This window comes from Hetaerina americana, unplaced genomic scaffold, assembly GCF_022747635.1.
Source record: "Hetaerina americana unplaced genomic scaffold, ioHetAmer1.1.p SCAF_20, whole genome shotgun sequence".
Taxonomy (NCBI): domain Eukaryota; kingdom Metazoa; phylum Arthropoda; class Insecta; order Odonata; family Calopterygidae; genus Hetaerina; species Hetaerina americana.
Genome location: NW_027286764.1, coordinates 10518397 through 10535930, shown reverse-complemented (window position 1 = coordinate 10535930; position 17534 = coordinate 10518397).

Below are 17534 nucleotides of genomic sequence, written 5' to 3'. Positions count from 1 at the left end.
GGTATTCTGAAGGGATTCACTGTTTTTAGAACGGATGACCTAAGTGGCCAACGAGCCCAAGGGGGAGTAGCAGTTGCGGCCCGTGAGGCCCTTTACACCTCGCGAGTCCAACTGAACTCTCCATTCCAGGCCGTCGCTGTCACGGTGCACACCCCTGAGAGGATGACGTTATGCAACGTGTATCTGCCAGAGGGTGCACCGGTGACCCGCCTGAACCTTGAAGCCCTTGTCCACCAGCTTCCTCAGCCGTTCATTTTGATGGGAGATTTTAATGCCCATGATCCTCTCTGGGGAGGGCCAGAAACCCAAAGCAATAGAAGAGGTCGAATTTTATCCAACTTTATTGAGGATTTTAACCTGTTTTTATTAAATAGCGGCGAAAAAACCCGCTTTAACAGCTTCAATGGGGAATTCTCAGCAATAGATCTTTGTCTATGCTCGAGAAGTCTAGCCCCAAAGCTGAAAATGTCCATCCACAACGATCTCTGTGGGAGTGACCATTTTCCTCTTCTACTCGTTAAGGAAGACTCTTCGCCCACCATTTCAAAACCTCCGGAAAAGTGGCGTATTAACCGTGCGGACTGGCCACTTTTCAAGCGTATGTTTACATATAAACACGACGCAAGTTTCGACGCGTTGCACAACGTCGATAAACTAAGTTCAACGCTGTTGGCGGCAGCTACCAAAAGTATCCCTCGTACGTCCGGGAACATTAATCGAGCTCCTGTCCCTTGGTGGAACGGGGAATGCGACCGGGCGATTCGGGCGAGGAAAAAAGCATTAAATATTTTTAGAAAATATCCCACGGCAACTAATCTGGCATCGTACCGCCGCCTGAGAGCGCGAGCTCGAAGGGCCGTGAAGGAGGCCAAGAGGGCTTCCTGGATAGAATACGTCTCTACCATCAACCATCGCACGCCGCTTGGTCAGGTATGGGACAAAGTCAAGAAAATATCCGGGTCCAAGGGCTCATTTGTCATCTCGCCATTGCTTGTTGCTGGCCGGGTGGTTAATTCACCTGCCGAAATAAGCAACATATTTGCCAGTCAGTTCGCGGCCAATAGCAGTGACGAGGGCTATGCCGCGGACTTTGCGAACCTGAAGAGGCGATGCGAGAGAGTCCCTCTCAATTTTGGTGCAGGTCCTACAAGTGAATATTACAATGAGCCTTTCACGTCCTGGGAGCTTAAATCCGCCATCGAAGACTCCCATTACACCTCGCCAGGGGCGGACGAAATCCACAACGCATTTCTCCGGAACATTCCGGAAACTGCGATTGGGGAGGTCCTAAATACCCTCAACCAACTTTGGAACGAGGGCAGTTTTCCAAATGCCTGGCGAGAGTCCATCGTGATACCAATCCCAAAACAGGGCAAGGACAAAAATGACCCGAAACACTACCGTCCCATATCTCTCACCAGCTGCCTGTGCAAGGTGATGGAACGGATGGTAAACCGACGTCTCATGTGGTGCTTGGAGAGTCGACACCTGCTCTCCGACGCTCAGTGCGGCTTTCGGCGTGGCAGGTCCACGACAGACCATCTGGTGCGCACTGAGAACTTCATCCAGGAAGCCTTTCTCCACCGTCAACACGTCATAGCAGTCTTCTTCGACCTGGAGAAGGCCTATGATAGTGTGTGGCGATGGAGAATCCTCAACACGCTCCACAAGTGGGGATTTAGAGGCAACATGGCCCTATTTATCAGAAATTTTTTAACTAACCGCCTTTTTAAAGTAAGGACTGGGAAGCACTTATCCCGATCTTTTACACAGGAGAACGGGGTACCCCAGGGTTCAGTACTGAGCGTGACGTTATTTGCCATCGCCATCAACGACGTGGTGGAATGCATCAATGCCCCGGTGATGGCATCGCTCTATGTGGACGACTTAGCCATATTTTGCCGGTCGACACGACTGCCAAACGCTTCCAGGCAAGCCCAGGTGACTCTAAACAAACTGGGAGAGTGGTCGCGAAAGAACGGATTTCGTTTCTCCATGGAGAAAACGAAATGCGTGCACTTTCACCGTCTTCGCGGTTACCACGTTACCCCGACCCTAACCCTGTTGGGTAGGATTCTTCCATTTGTGGAGTCCGTCCGCTTTCTCGGCATGATCCTGGACCAAAAGCTGAACTGGCGGGAGCATATCCGCGTGTTACGCGAGAGGTGTCGCCAAACCCTCAACGTTTTAAAGTTTTTAACTCACTCCACTTGGGGAGCAGACCGCTCCACCATGCTTTTATTGTACAGAGGCTTGGTGCGATCCAAACTGGACTATGGTTCCATAGTGTATTCCTCAGGACGAGAGTCTTACTTGAGACCACTCACATGTGTCCACAATGCTGGGATACGGTTGGCCACCGGGGCATTTAGAACAAGCCCAGTCCCAAGCTTACTTGCAGACGCAGGGGAGCCTCCGTTGGAAACCCGCAGGATGATTTTAATGGGCAACTATGCCTGTAAAATTTTATCAGAGACAATCCACCCTTGTTTTAACATAATTTTTAAACAACGGTTTTTAGACTTATTTAACAGGCGGAGAAGGGCAACTAGGCCCTTTGCCGTTCGTTTTAATGATTTTATTAATGAGGTAAATTTTACATTTCCTCAAATATGCCCCGTCTCCTATGCTAAGTATCCGCCTTGGTTAACACCAATGCCGGATATTAAACTCATTGCCAGTGCACGCCGCAAAGCCAAAACGACCGATTCCGAATACCAGCAGCTCTTCAGTGCCGTCCTCAGCTCACTTTCTGACTTTGTCCCAGTCTACACCGACGGGTCAAAGTCAGAATCTGCATGTGCCTATGCGGTCGTGTCCCACTACCATGGAGTCGTGAGGAAAAAACTGCACACTTCTTGCAGCATTTTCACAGCCGAGCTGTCAGCCATAAGGACGGCCCTAGGAGAAATAAAAGAAAGCAATGGCTCTTTCCTCATCTGCACCGACTCGTTGAGCGCCCTAAAATCTTTATCGGCCTTTGCACCTGTGCACCCGATAGTCCAGGAGATCCATTATACCCTGTTGTCCCTTCAGAGAAAGGGGAACAGGGTCTCCTTTATATGGACTCCTGGTCACGTCGGCATAAGAGGCAACGAAAAAGCTGACCAGGCAGCGAAGGATGCCCTTCGACAACCCGAGACCGACTCCACCTTGGTTCCAATGGAGGACGTGAAGGCCGCCTTGCGGAACTCGGTCCTGCATCAGTGGAAGGAGACTTGGCAGTCTCTTCAAAATAATAAACTCAGGGCAATAAAACCGGTCGTTTCACCATGGTCCTCTTCCATCCGGAAAATTCGGAGGGAAGAGGTAATGATTACGCGCCTGAGAATAGGACACTCTGCCCTCACTCATTCGTACCTCTTTGCGGAGGTAAAAGAACAGCCCCGCTGCAATGAGTGTTTCCAACCCCTGACGATAAAACATATCCTGACGGAATGTACAACATACCAAAGGGCCAGAGACATGTTGAAGATAAGGGGAGACTTAAAAAATATTTTAGGGGATGACTCTGGGTCTATAAATCGAGTCTGAACTTTTTTAAGGGCAACCGGTTTAATGGGGCAGCTTTAGCTTCGGAGCGCATAATTTTAATGCTTTTGATTTTAGCATTTTCCTTTTTTTTTTGTCTATTTTATTTATTTATATATTTATTCGTATTTATCTGTTTACCTATTCCTAGTTTAAAAGGAACATAAGTTTTACGTAATGACAGTGGTGCAAAATGACCATAGCTGTCGACGCACCCTACAAACCCCTAAAACTACTACTACTACGACAGTGGTGCAAAATGACCATAGCTGTCGACGCACCCTACAAACCCCTAAAACTTACTACCCCAACATTCGGAGGGAAGAGGTCATGATTACGCGCCTGAGAATAGGACACTCTGCCCTCACTCATTCATACCTCTTTGCGGAGGTAAAAGAACAGCCCCGCTGCAATGAGTGTTTCCAACCCCTGACGATAAAACATATCCTGACGGAATGTACAACACACCAAAGGGCCAGAGACATGTTGAAGATAAGGGGAGACTTAAGAAATATTTTAGGGGATGACTCTGGGTCTATAAACCGAGTCTTAAGTTTTTTAAGGTATACTGGTTTAATGGGGCAGCTTTAGCTTTGGAGCTCATAATTTTAATGCTTTTGATTTTAGCATTTTCCTTTTTTTTTTTTTGTTTTGTTTATTTTATTTATTTATATATTTATTCGTATTTATTTGTTTACTTATTCCTAGTTTAAAAGGAACATAAGTTTTACGTTATGACAGTGGTGCAAAATGACCATAGCTGTCGACGCACCCTACAAACCCCTAAAACTACTACTGCTTGGTGCGATCCAAACTGGACTATGGTTCCATAGTGTATTCCTCAGGACGATGGGTCTTACTTGAGACCACTTACATGTGTCCACAATGCTGGGATACGGTTGGCCACCGGGGCATTTAGAACAAGCCCAGTCCCAAGCTTACTTGCAGACGCAGGGGAGCCTCCGTTGGAAACCCGCAGGATGATTTTAATGGGCAACTATGCCTGTAAAATTTTATCAGAGACAATCCACCCTTGTTTTAACATAGTTTTTAACCAACGGTTTTTAGACTTATTTAACAGGCGGAGAAGGGCAACTAGGCCCTTTGCCGTTCGTTTTAATGATTTTATTAACGCGGTAAATTTTACATTTCCTCAAGTATGCCCCGTCTCCTATGCTAAGTACCCGCCTTGGTTAACGCCAATGCCGGATATTAAACTCATTGCCAGTGCACGCCGCAAAGCCAAGACGACCGATTCCGAATACCAGCAGCTCTTCAGTGCCGTCCTCGGCTCACTTTCTGACTTTGTCCCAGTCTACACCGACGGGTCAAAGTCAGAATCTGCATGTGCCTATGAGGTCGTGTCCCACTACCATGGAGTCGTGAGGAAAAAACTGCACACTTCTTGCAGCATTTTCACAGCCGAGCTGTCAGCCATAAGGACGGCTCTAGGAGAAATAAAAGAAAGCAATGGCTCTTTCCTCATCTGCACCGACTTGTTGAGCGCCCTAAAATCTTTATCGGCCTTTGAACCTGTGCACCCGATAGTCCAGGAGATCCATTATACCCTGTTGTCCCTTCAGAGAAAGGGGAACAGGGTCTCCTTTATATGGACTCCTGGTCACGTCGGCATAAGAGGCAACGAAAAAGCTGACCAGGCAGCGAAGGATGCCCTTCGACAACCCGAGACCGACTCCACCTTGGTTCCAATGGAGGACGTGAAGGCCGCCTTGCGGAACTCGGTCCTGCATCAGTGGAAGGAGACTTGGCAGTCTCTTCAAAATAATAAACTCAGGGCAATAAAACCGGTCGTTTCACCATGGTCCTCTTCCATCCGGAACATTCGGAGGGAAGAGGTCATGATTACGCGCCTGAGATTAGGACACTCTGCCCTCACTCATTCGTACCTCTTTGCGGAGGTAAAAGAACAGCCCCGCTGCAATGAGTGTTTCCAACCCCTGACGATAAAACATATCCTGACGGAATGCACAACATACCAAAGGGCCAGAGACATGTTGAAGATAAGGGGAGACTTAAAAAATATTTTAGGGGATGACTCTGGGTCTATTAACCGAGTCTTAAGTTTTTTAAGGTCAACCGGTTTAATGGGGCAGCTTTAGCTTTGGAGCTCATAATTTTAATGCTTTTGATTTTAGCATTTTCCTTTTTTTTTTGTTTATTTTATTTATTTATATATTTATTCGTATTTATTTGTTTACTTATTCCTAGTTTAAAAGGAACATAAGTTTTACGTCCCCCCCGCGGGTAGGGGGATAGAGAATACTCCCGCAGTATCCCTGCTTGTCGTAAGAGGCGACTAAAAGGGCGGGGAGAAAACCCCGAAAACAAACCCCAAGCCAGCAAGGGATGCGTCCGGACAGTGCTGTGGATCCACTGTCTGTGAGCGGCCATACCATCTGGCCTGCGATCCGCCCAGGTGTTTGCCGTGCCTGGAGACCCGTAAGGGAGAGAAGGGGATCCTGGAGGGTGATCTCTCTGGTTCCCAGCAGGGTTTCGGATGCCCTGCATGGACCGGAGAGCGATATCCCTCTTCGGCCCCGGATTTCGCGTAAACGGGAGGCCGGGAGCTAGCCACTCCCGGTCAATCGGCTTCCGTCGCGTTTTCGCTCCGGTGGCGAGTGCCAAGGTTGTGGGGGTCTGCGTAGGGAGGTCGGAGATGTAAGGGTTTTGGTGGGCCCCTGCACCGAAGATCCACCCCGAAACAGACAACCACTCCAGAAGCGCTATATCCCTCGAGTTAGCCCTGGCGACCGCTCCGGTTTGGCGGAGTGGCGTCCCAAATGTGTGGCTCCGTGGCGGGTGGGGAGGCCGAGGGACGAATCATCTCTTATTATGGAGGAAAAACCCTTTCCACCACTAAAAAGATCCCGTCCGGACACCGGCGGGGGAGAAAAGTGTATCGGCGCATGTAAGCGCTATTTAATTATGTCTTGTGCAAAGGAAGGTGAGACCTTGAAAAAGGTTTCTCCCTTCTTAATTCGCAGAGTGTTGTCACAGATTGTGCCTGGGGACCCAAAGAGCGTAAAGAAGCTCAGGGATGGTACACTACTTATAGAGACCCTGAACGACACACAGAGCGAAAAATTGCTTGCTATGGGAATGCTCCATGACATTCCGATTAAGGTGGAGGTGCACCGCACTCTTAACACCTGTCGGGGAGTCATCAGTCACTACGACCTCCTATACGTGGACATCGAAGAAATCAAGAGAGAAATGTTCTCTCAGGGAGTGACTGATTGTCGTCGACTCACCACGAGGCGCAACGGAGAAAACGTGAACAGCACCTCCGTGATCTTGACGTTTGCGCGTGATAGACTACCCGACAAGGTGTTTGTGGGCTATGAATCGGTACCAGTGAGGCCATTCATCCCGAATCCCGTGCGTTGTTTCAAATGCCAACGGTTCGGCCATGTCGCGTCGCGCTGCGAGGGCAAGGCCACCTGCCCGCGCTGTGGCAAAGACGCGCACGAGGATAAAGAGTGCTCTTCGGAACCTCTTTGTGTGAATTGCGAGGGTACACACCCAGTGTACTCTCGTGATTGCCCGAAGATGAAAGAAGAAAGGAAAGTCATGGAGATTAAAACACTGGAAAAATCCCATATGCGGAAGCGAGGAGGAAATACAGGGCGCTAATCGCCCCAACTTTCTCCCGGTCCTTTGCTTCCGTTGTAACCACGCCATGTGTAAAGTGTACCATCGCCACGCAGACGGAGATACCGAAAGAATCCCCAATGGAAAACACGCAAGTGCCTAAACCCAAAAGGGTGAAGGATGGAAAGAGAAAGGTGGACAAGGAGCCACCTTCTCCTGTGGGCCCTTCAAAGAAGAGCCCACTAAAAACCACCAAGGGGAACACGCCAAAAGGGCGTGAGAATACACCTTCCCCGCCGCCTCCAGTGAAGCCAAAGAGGCCGGAGGTAATTGAAGAGGACCAGAGTATCTCTGATACTGAGGTCTTCGCAAACGAGTGGAAGAGGAAACATCGCTTCAAGCGATAACCTCAATAGAGTTGGTCATCTCCCTTTTTAGTCATCTCTTTTATTTATATATTTATTTATTTATTTTAATTTAACACTTTAAATGTGTTCCATTCTGCAGTGGAACTGCAATGGCTTTTATCGGCACAAGGAGGAGCTGGCAATTTTTAACCAAGATTTTAAACCCTCTTGTATTTGTCTCCAAGAGACCCATTTTAAGGCTGAAGATAAGGGTATTCTGAAGGGATTCACTGTTTTTAGAACGGATGACCTAAGTGGCCAACGAGCCCAAGGGGGAGTAGCAGTTGCGGCCCGTGAGGCCCTTTACACCTCGCGAGTCCAACTGAACTCTCCATTCCAGGCCGTCGCTGTCACGGTGCACACCCCTGAGAGGATGACGTTATGCAACGTGTATCTGCCAGAGGGTGCACCGGTGACCCGCCTGAACCTTGAAGCCCTTGTCCACCAGCTTCCTCAGCCGTTCATTTTGATGGGAGATTTTAATGCCCATGATCCTCTCTGGGGAGGGCCAGAAACCCAAAGCAATAGGAGAGGTCGAATTTTATCCAACTTTATTGAGGATTTTAACCTGTTTTTATTAAATAGCGGCGAAAAAACCCGCTTTAACAGCTTCAATGGGGAATTCTCAGCAATAGATCTTTGTCTATGCTCGAGAAGTCTAGCCCCAAAGCTAAAAATGTCCACCCACAACGATCTCTGTGGGAGTGACCATTTTCCTCTTCTACTCGTTAAGGAAGACTCTTCGCCCACCATTTCAAAACCTCCGGAAAAGTGGCGTATTAACCGTGCGGACTGGCCACTTTTTAAGCGTACGTTTACATATAAACACGACGCAAGTTTCGACGCGTTGCACAACGTCGATAAACTAAGTTCAACGCTGTTGGCGGCAGCTACGAAAAGTATCCCTCGTACGTCCGGGAACATTAATCGAGCTCCTGTCCCTTGGTGGAACGGGGAATGCGACCGGGCGATTCGGGCGAGGAAAAAAGCATTAAATATTTTTAGAAAATATCCCACGGCAACTAATCTGGCATCGTACCGCCGCCTGAGAGCGCGAGCTCGAAGGGCCGTGAAGGAGGCCAAGAGGGCTTCCTGGATAGAATACGTCTGTACCATCAACCATCGCACGCCGCTTGGTCAGGTATGGGACAAAGTCAAGAAAATCTCCGGGTCCAAGGGCTCATTTGTCATCTCGCCATTGCTTGTTGCTGGCCGGGTGGTTAATTCACCTGCCGAAATAAGCAACATATTTGCCAGTCAGTTCGCGGCCAATAGCAGTGACGAGGGCTATGCCGCGGACTTTGCGAACCTGAAGAGGCGATGCGAGAGAGTCCCTCTCAATTTTGGTGCAGGTCCTACAAGTGAATATTACAATGAGCCTTTCACGTCCTGGGAGCTTAAATCCGCCATCGAAGACTCCCATTACACCTCGCCAGGGGCGGACGAAATCCACAACGCATTTCTCCGGAACATTCCGGAAACTGCGATTGGGGAGGTCCTAAATACCCTCAACCAACTTTGGAACGAGGGCAGTTTTCCAAATGCCTGGCGAGAGTCCATCGTGATACCAATCCCAAAACAGGGCAAGGACAAAAATGACCCGAACAACTACCGTCCCATATCTCTCACCAGCTGCCTGTGCAAGGTGATGGAACGGATGGTAAACCGACGTCTCATGTGGTGCTTGGAGAGTCGACACCTGCTCTCCGACGCTCAGTGCGGCTTTCGGCGTGGCAGGTCCACGACAGACCATCTGGTGCGCACTGAGAACTTCATCCAGGAAGCCTTTCTCCACCGTCAACACGTCATAGCAGTCTTCTTCGACCTGGAGAAGGCCTATGATAGTGTGTGGCGATGGAGAATCCTCAACACGCTCCACAAGTGGGGATTTAGAGGCAACATGGCCCTATTTATCAGAAATTTTTTAACTAACCGCCTTTTTAAAGTAAGGACTGGGAAGCACTTATCCCGATCTTTTACACAGGAGAACGGGGTACCCCAGGGTTCAGTACTGAGCGTGACGTTATTTGCCATCGCCATCAACGACGTGGTGGAATGCATCAATGCCCCGGTGATGGCATCGCTCTATGTGGACGACTTAGCCATATTTTGCCGGTCGACACGACTGCCAAACGCTTCCAGGCAAGCCCAGGTGACTCTAAACAAACTGGGAGAGTGGTCGCGAAAGAACGGATTTCGTTTCTCCATGGAGAAAACGAAATGCGTGCACTTTCACCGTCTTCGCGGTTACCACGTTACCCCGACCCTAACCCTGTTGGGTAGGATTCTTCCATTTGTGGAGTCCGTCCGCTTTCTCGGCATGATCCTGGACCAAAAGCTGAACTGGCGGGAGCATATCCGCGTGTTACGCGAGAGGTGTCGCCAAACCCTCAACGTTTTAAAGTTTTTAACTCACTCCACTTGGGGAGCAGACCGCTCCACCATGCTTTTATTGTACAGAGGCTTGGTGCGATCCAAACTGGACTATGGTTCCATAGTGTATTCCTCAGGACGAGAGTCTTACTTGAGACCACTCACATGTGTCCACAATGCTGGGATACGGTTGGCCACCGGGGCATTTAGAACAAGCCCAGTCCCAAGCTTACTTGCAGACGCAGGGGAGCCTCCGTTGGAAACCCGCAGGATGATTTTAATGGGCAACTATGCCTGTAAAATTTTATCAGAGACAATCCACCCTTGTTTTAACATAGTTTTTAACCAACGGTTTTTAGACTTATTTAACAGGCGGAGAAGGGCAACTAGGCCCTTTGCCGTTCGTTTTAATGATTTTATTAATGAGGTAAATTTTACATTTCCTCAAATATGCCCCGTCTCCTATGCTAAGTATCCGCCTTGGTTAACACCAATGCCGGATATTAAACTCATTGCCAGTGCACGCCGCAAAGCCAAAACGACCGATTCCGAATACCAGCAGCTCTTCAGTGCCGTACACAGCTCACTTTCTGACTTTGTCCCGGTCTACACCGACGGGTCAAAGTCAGAATCTGCATGTGCCTATGCGGTCGTGTCCCACTACCATGGAGTCGTGAGGAAAAAACTGCACACTTCTTGTAGCATTTTCACAGCCGAGCTGTCAGCCATAAGGACGGCCCTAGGAGAAATAAAAGAAAGCAATGGCTCTTTCCTCATCTGCACCGACTTGTTGAGCGCCCTAAAATCTTTATCGGCCTTTGAACCTGTGCACCCGATAGTCCAGGAGATCCATTATACCCTGTTGTCCCTTCAGAGAAAGGGGAACAGGGTCTCCTTTATATGGACTCCTGGTCACGTCGGCATAAGAGGCAACGAAAAAGCTGACCAGGCAGCGAAGGATGCCCTTCGACAACCCGAGACCGACTCCACCTTGGTTCCAATGGAGGACGTGAAGGCCGCCTTGCGGAACTCGGTCCTGCATCAGTGGAAGGAGACTTGGCAGTCTCTTCAAAATAATAAACTCAGGGCAATAAAACCGGTCGTTTCACCATGGTCCTCTTCCATCCGGAACATTCGGAGGGAAGAGGTCATGATTACGCGCCTGAGATTAGGACACTCTGCCCTCACTCATTCGTACCTCTTTGCGGAGGTAAAAGAACAGCCCCGCTGCAATGAGTGTTTCCAACCCCTGACGATAAAACATATCCTGACGGAATGTACAACATACCAAAGGGCCAGAGACATGTTGAAGATAAGGGGAGACTTAAAAAATATTTTAGGGGATGACTCTGGGTCTATAAATCGAGTCTTAACTTTTTTAAGGGCAACCGGTTTAATGGGGCAGCTTTAGCTTCGCAGCGCATAATTTTAATGCTTTTGATTTTAGCATTTTCCTTTTTTTTGGTTTATTTTATTTATTTATATATTTATTCGTATTTATCTGTTTACTTATTCCTAGTTTAAAAGGAACATAAGTTTTACGTAATGACAGTGGTGCAAAATGACCATAGCTGTCGACGCACCCTACAAACCCCTAAAACTACTACTACCGACGTCTCATGTGGTGCTTGGAGAGTCGACACCTGCTCTCCGACGCTCAGTGCGGCTTTCGGCGTGGCAGGTCCACGACAGACCATCTGGTTCGCACTGAGAACTTCATCCAGGAAGCCTTTCTCCAACGTCAACACGTCATAGCAGTCTTCTTCGACCTGGAGAAGGCCTATGATAGTGTGTGGCGATGGAGACTCCTCAACACGCTCCACAAGTGGGGATTTAGAGGCAACATGGCCCTATTTATCAGATATTTTTTAACCAACCGCCTTTTTAAAGTAAGGACTGGGAAGCACTTATCCCGATCTTTTACACAGGAGAACGGGGTACCCCAGGGTTCAGTACTGAGCGTGACGTTATTTGCCATCGCCATCAACGACGTGGTGGAATGCATCAATGCCCCGGTGATGGCATCGCTCTATGTGGACGACCTAGCCATATTTTGCCGGTCGACACGACTGCCAAACGCTTCCAGGCAAGCCCAGGTTACTCTAAACAAACTGGGAGAGTGGTCGCGAAAGAACGGATTTCGTTTCTCCATGGAGAAAACGAAATGCGTGCACTTTCACCGTCTTCGCGGTTACCACGTTACCCCGACCCTAACCCTGTTGGGTAGGATTCTTCCATTTGTGGAGTCCGTCCGCTTTCTCGGCATGATCCTGGACCAAAAGCTGAACTGGCGGGAGCATATCCGCGTGTTACGCGAGAGGTGTCGCCAAACCCTCAACGTTTTAAAGTTTTTAACTCACTCCACTTGGGGAGCAGACCGCTCCACCATGCTTTTATTGTACAGAGGCTTGGTGCGATCCAAACTGGACTATGGTTCCATAGTGTATTCCTCAGGACGAGAGTCTTACTTGAGACCACTCACATGTGTCCACAATGCTGGGATACGGTTGGCCACCGGGGCATTTAGAACAAGCCCAGTCCCAAGCTTACTTGCAGACGCAGGGGAGCCTCTGTTGGAAACCCGCAGGATGATTTTAATGGGCAACTATGCCTGTAAAATTTTATCAGAGACAATCCACCCTTGTTTTAACATAGTTTTTAACCAACGGTTTTTAGACTTATTTAACAGGCGGAGAAGGGCAACTAGGCCCTTTGCCGTTCGTTTTAATGATTTTATTAATGAGGTAAATTTTACATTTCCTCAAATATGCCCCGTCTCCTATGCTAAGTATCCGCCTTGGTTAACACCAATGCCGGATATTAAACTCATTGCCAGTGCACGCCGCAAAGCCAAAACGACCGATTCCGAATACCAGCAGCTCTTCAGTGCCGTCCTCAGCTCACTTTCTGACTTTGTCCCAGTCTACACCGACGGGTCAAAGTCAGAATCTGCATGTGCCTATGCGGTCGTGTCCCACTACCATGGAGTCGTGAGGAAAAAACTGCACACTTCTTGCAGCATTTTCACAGCCGAGCTGTCAGCCATAAGGACGGCCCTAGGAGAAATAAAAGAAAGCAATGGCTCTTTCCTCATCTGCACCGACTTGTTGAGCGCCCTAAAATCTTTATCGGCCTTTGAACCTGTGCACCCGATAGTCCAGGAGATCCATTATACCCTGTTGTCCCTTCAGAGAAAGGGGAACAGGGTCTCCTTTATATGGACTCCTGGTCACGTCGGCATAAGAGGCAACGAAAAAGCTGACCAGGCAGCGGAGGATGCCCTTCGACAACCCGAGACCGACTCCACCTTGGTTCCAATGGAGGACGTGAAGGCCGCCTTGCGGAACTCGGTCCTGCATCAGTGGAAGGAGACTTGGCAGTCTCTTCAAAATAATAAACTCAGGGCAATAAAACCGGTCGTTTCACCATGGTCCTCTTCCATCCGGAACATTCGGAGGGAAGAGGTCATGATTACGCGCCTGAGATTAGGACACTCTGCCGTCACTCATTCGTACCTCTTTGCGGAGGTTAAAGAACAGCCCCGCTGCAATGAGTGTTTCCAACCCCTGACGATAAAACATATCCTGACGGAATGTACAACATACCAAAGGGCCAGAGACATGTTGAAGATAAGGGGAGACTTAAAAAATATTTTAGGGGATGACTCTGGGTCTATAAATCGAGTCTTAACTTTTTTAAGGGCAACCGGTTTAATGGGGCAGCTTTAGCTTCGCAGCGCATAATTTTAATGCTTTTGATTTTAGCATTTTCCTTTTTTTTTGTTTATTTTATTTATTTATATATTTATTCGTATTTATCTGTTTACTTATTCCTAGTTTAAAAGGAACATAAGTTTTACGTAATGACAGTGGTGCAAAATGACCATAGCTGTCGACGCACCCTACAAACCCCTAAAACTACTACTACTGTTTACTTATTCCTAGTTTAAAAGGAACATAAGTTTTACGTAATGACAGTGGTGCAAAATGACCATAGCTGTCGACGCACCCTACAAACCCCTAAAACTACTACTACCGACGTCTCATGTGGTGCTTGGAGAGTCGACACCTGCTCTCCGACGCTCAGTGCGGCTTTCGGCGTGGCAGGTCCACGACAGACCATCTGGTTCGCACTGAGAACTTCATCCAGGAAGCCTTTCTCCAACGTCAACACGTCATAGCAGTCTTCTTCGACCTGGAGAAGGCCTATGATAGTGTGTGGCGATGGAGAATCCTCAACACGCTCCACAAGTGGGGATTTAGAGGCAACATGGCCCTATTTATCAGATATTTTTTAACCAACCGCCTTTTTAAAGTAAGGACTGGGAAGCACTTATCCCGATCTTTTACACAGGAGAACGGGGTACCCCAGGGTTCAGTACTGAGCGTGACGTTATTTGCCATCGCCATCAACGACGTGGTGGAATGCATCAATGCCCCGGTGATGGCATCGCTCTATGTGGACGACTTAGCCATATTTTGCCGGTCGACACGACTGCCAAACGCTTCCAGGCAAGCCCAGGTGACTCTAAACAAACTGGGAGAGTGGTCGCGAAAGAACGGATTTCGTTTCTCCATGGAGAAAACGAAATGCGTGCACTTTCACCGTCTTCGCGGTTACCACGTTACCCCGACCCTAACCCTGTTGGGTAGGATTCTTCCATTTGTGGAGTCCGTCCGCTTTCTCGGCATGATCCTGGACCAAAAGCTGAACTGGCGGGAGCATATCCGCGTGTTACGTGAGAGGTGTCGCCAAACCCTCAACGTTTTAAAGTTTTTAACTCACTCCACTTGGGGAGCAGACCGCACCAACATGCTTTTATTGTACAGAGGCTTGGTGCGATCCAAGCTGGACTATGGTTCCATGGTGTATTCCTCAGGACGAGAGTCTTACTTGAGACCACTTACATGTGTCCACAATGCTGGGATACGGTTGGCCACCGGGGCATTTAGAACAAGCCCAGTCCCAAGCTTACTTGCAGACGCAGGGGAGCCTCCGTTGGAAACCCGCAGGATGATTTTAATGGGCAACTATGCCTGTAAAATTTTATCAGAGACAATCCACCCTTGTTTTAACATAGTTTTTAACCAACGGTTTTTAGACTTATTTAAGAGGCGGAGAAGGGCAACTAGGCCCTTTGCCGTTCGTTTTAATGATTTTATTAATGCGGTAAATTTTACATTTCCTCAAGTATGCCCCGTCTCCTATGCTAAGTACCCGCCTTGGTTAACGCCAATGCCGGATATTAAACTCATTGCCAGTGCACGCCGCAAAGCCAAGACGACCGATTCCGAATACCAGCAGCTCTTCAGTGCCGTCCTCGGCTCACTTTCTGACTTTGTCCCAGTCTACACCGACGGGTCAAAGTCAGAATCTGCATGTGCCTATGCGGTCGTGTCCCACTACCATGGAGTCGTGAGGAAAAAACTGCACACTTCTTGCAGCATTTTCACAGCCGAGCTGTCAGCCATAAGGACGGCCCTAGGAGAAATAAAAGAAAGCGATGGCTCTTTCCTCATCTGCACAGACTCTTTGAGCGCCCTAAAATCTGTATCGGTCTTTGCACCTGTGCACCCGATAGTCCAGGAGATCCATTATACCCTGTTGTCCCTTCAGAGAAAGGGGAACAGGGTCTCCTTTATATGGACTCCTGGTCACGTCGGCATAAGAGGTAACGAAAAAGCTGACCAGGCAGCGAAGGATGCCCTTCGAAAACCCGAGACCGACTCCACCTTGGTTCCAATGGAGGACGTAAAGGCTGCCTTGCGGAACTCGGTCCTGCATCAGTGGAAGGAGACTTGGCAGTCTCTGCAAAATAATAAACTCAGGGCAATAAAACCGGTCCCCCCCTGCGGGTAGGGGGGTAGAGAATACTCCCGCAGTATCCCTGCTTGTCGTAAGAGGCGACTAAAAGGGCGGGGAGAAAACCCCGAAAACAAACCTCAAGCCAGCAAGGGATGCGTCCGGACAGTGCTGTGGATCCACTGTCTGTGAGCGGCCATACCATCTGGCCTGCGATCCGCCCAGGTGTTTGCCGTGCCTGGAGACCCGTAAGGGAGAAAAGGGGATCCTGGAGGGTGAGCTTTCTGGTTCCCAGCAGGGTGTCGGATGCCCTGTATGGACCGGGGAGTGATACCCCTCTTCGGCCCCGGATTTCGTGTAAACGGGAGGCCGGGAGCTAGCCACTCCCGGTCAATCGGCTTCCGTCGCGTTTTCGCTCCGGTGGCGAGTGCCAAGGTTGTGGGGGTCTGCGTAGGGAGGTCGGAGATGTAAGGGTTTTGGTGGGCCCTTGCACCGAAGATCCACCCCGAAACAGACAACCACTCCTGAAGCGCTATATCCCTCGAGTTAGCCCTGGCGACCGCTCCGGTTTGGCGGAGTGGCGTCCCAAATGTGTGGCTCCGTGGCGGGTGGGGAGGCCAAGGGACGAATCATTTATTATTATGGAGGAAAAACCCTTTCCACCACTTAAAAGATCCCGTCCGGACACCGGCGGGGGAGAAAAGTGTATCGGCGCATGTAAGCGCTATTTAATTATGTCTTGTGCAAAGGAAGGTGAGACCTTGAAAAAGGTTTCTCCCTTCTTAATTCGCAGAGTGCTATCACAGATTGTGCCTGGGGACCCAAAGGGCGTGAAGAAGCTCAGGGATGGTACACTACTTATAGAGACCCTGAACGACACACAGAGCGAAAAACTACTTGCTATGGGAACGCTCCATGACATTCCGATTAAGGTGGAGGTGCACCGCACTCTTAACACCTGTCGGGGAGTTATCAGTCACTACGACCTTCTATACGTGGACATCGAAGAAATCAAGAGAGAAATGTTCTCTCACGGAGTGACTGATTGTCGTCGACTCACCACAAGGCGCAACGGAGAAAACGTAAACAGCACCTTCGTGATCTTGACGTTTGCGCGTGATAGACTACCCGACAAGGTGTTTGTGGGCTATGAATCGGTACCAGTGAGGCCATTCATCCCAAATCCCGTGCGTTGTTTCAAATGCCAACGGTTCGGCCATGTCGCGTCGCGCTGCGAGGGCAAGGCAACCTGCCCGCGCTGTGGCAAAGACGCACACGAGGATAAAGAGTGCTCTTCGGAACCTCTTTGTGTGAATTGCGAGGGTACACACCCAGTGTACTCTCGTGATTGCCCGAAGATGAAAGAAGAGAGGAAAGTCATTGAGATAAAAACACTGGAAAAAATCCCATATGCGGAAGCGAGGAGAAAATACAGGGCGCTAATCGCTCCAACTCTCTCCCGGTCCTTTGCTTCCGTTGCAACCACGCAATGTGTAAAGTGTACCATCGCCACGCAGACAGAGATCCCGAAAGAATCCCCAATAGAAACCACGCAAGTGCCTAAACCAAAAAGGGTGAAGGATGGAAAGAGTAAGGTGGACAAGGAGCCACCTACTCCTGTGGGCCCTTCAAAGAAGAGCCCACTAAAAACCACCAAGGGGAACACGCCAAAAGGGCGTGAGAATACACCTTCCCCGCCGCCTCCAGTCAAGCCAAAGAAGCCGGAGGTAATTGAAGAGGACCAGAGTATCTCTGATACTGAGGTCTTCGCAAACGAGTGGAAGAGGAAACATCGCTTCAAGCGATAAC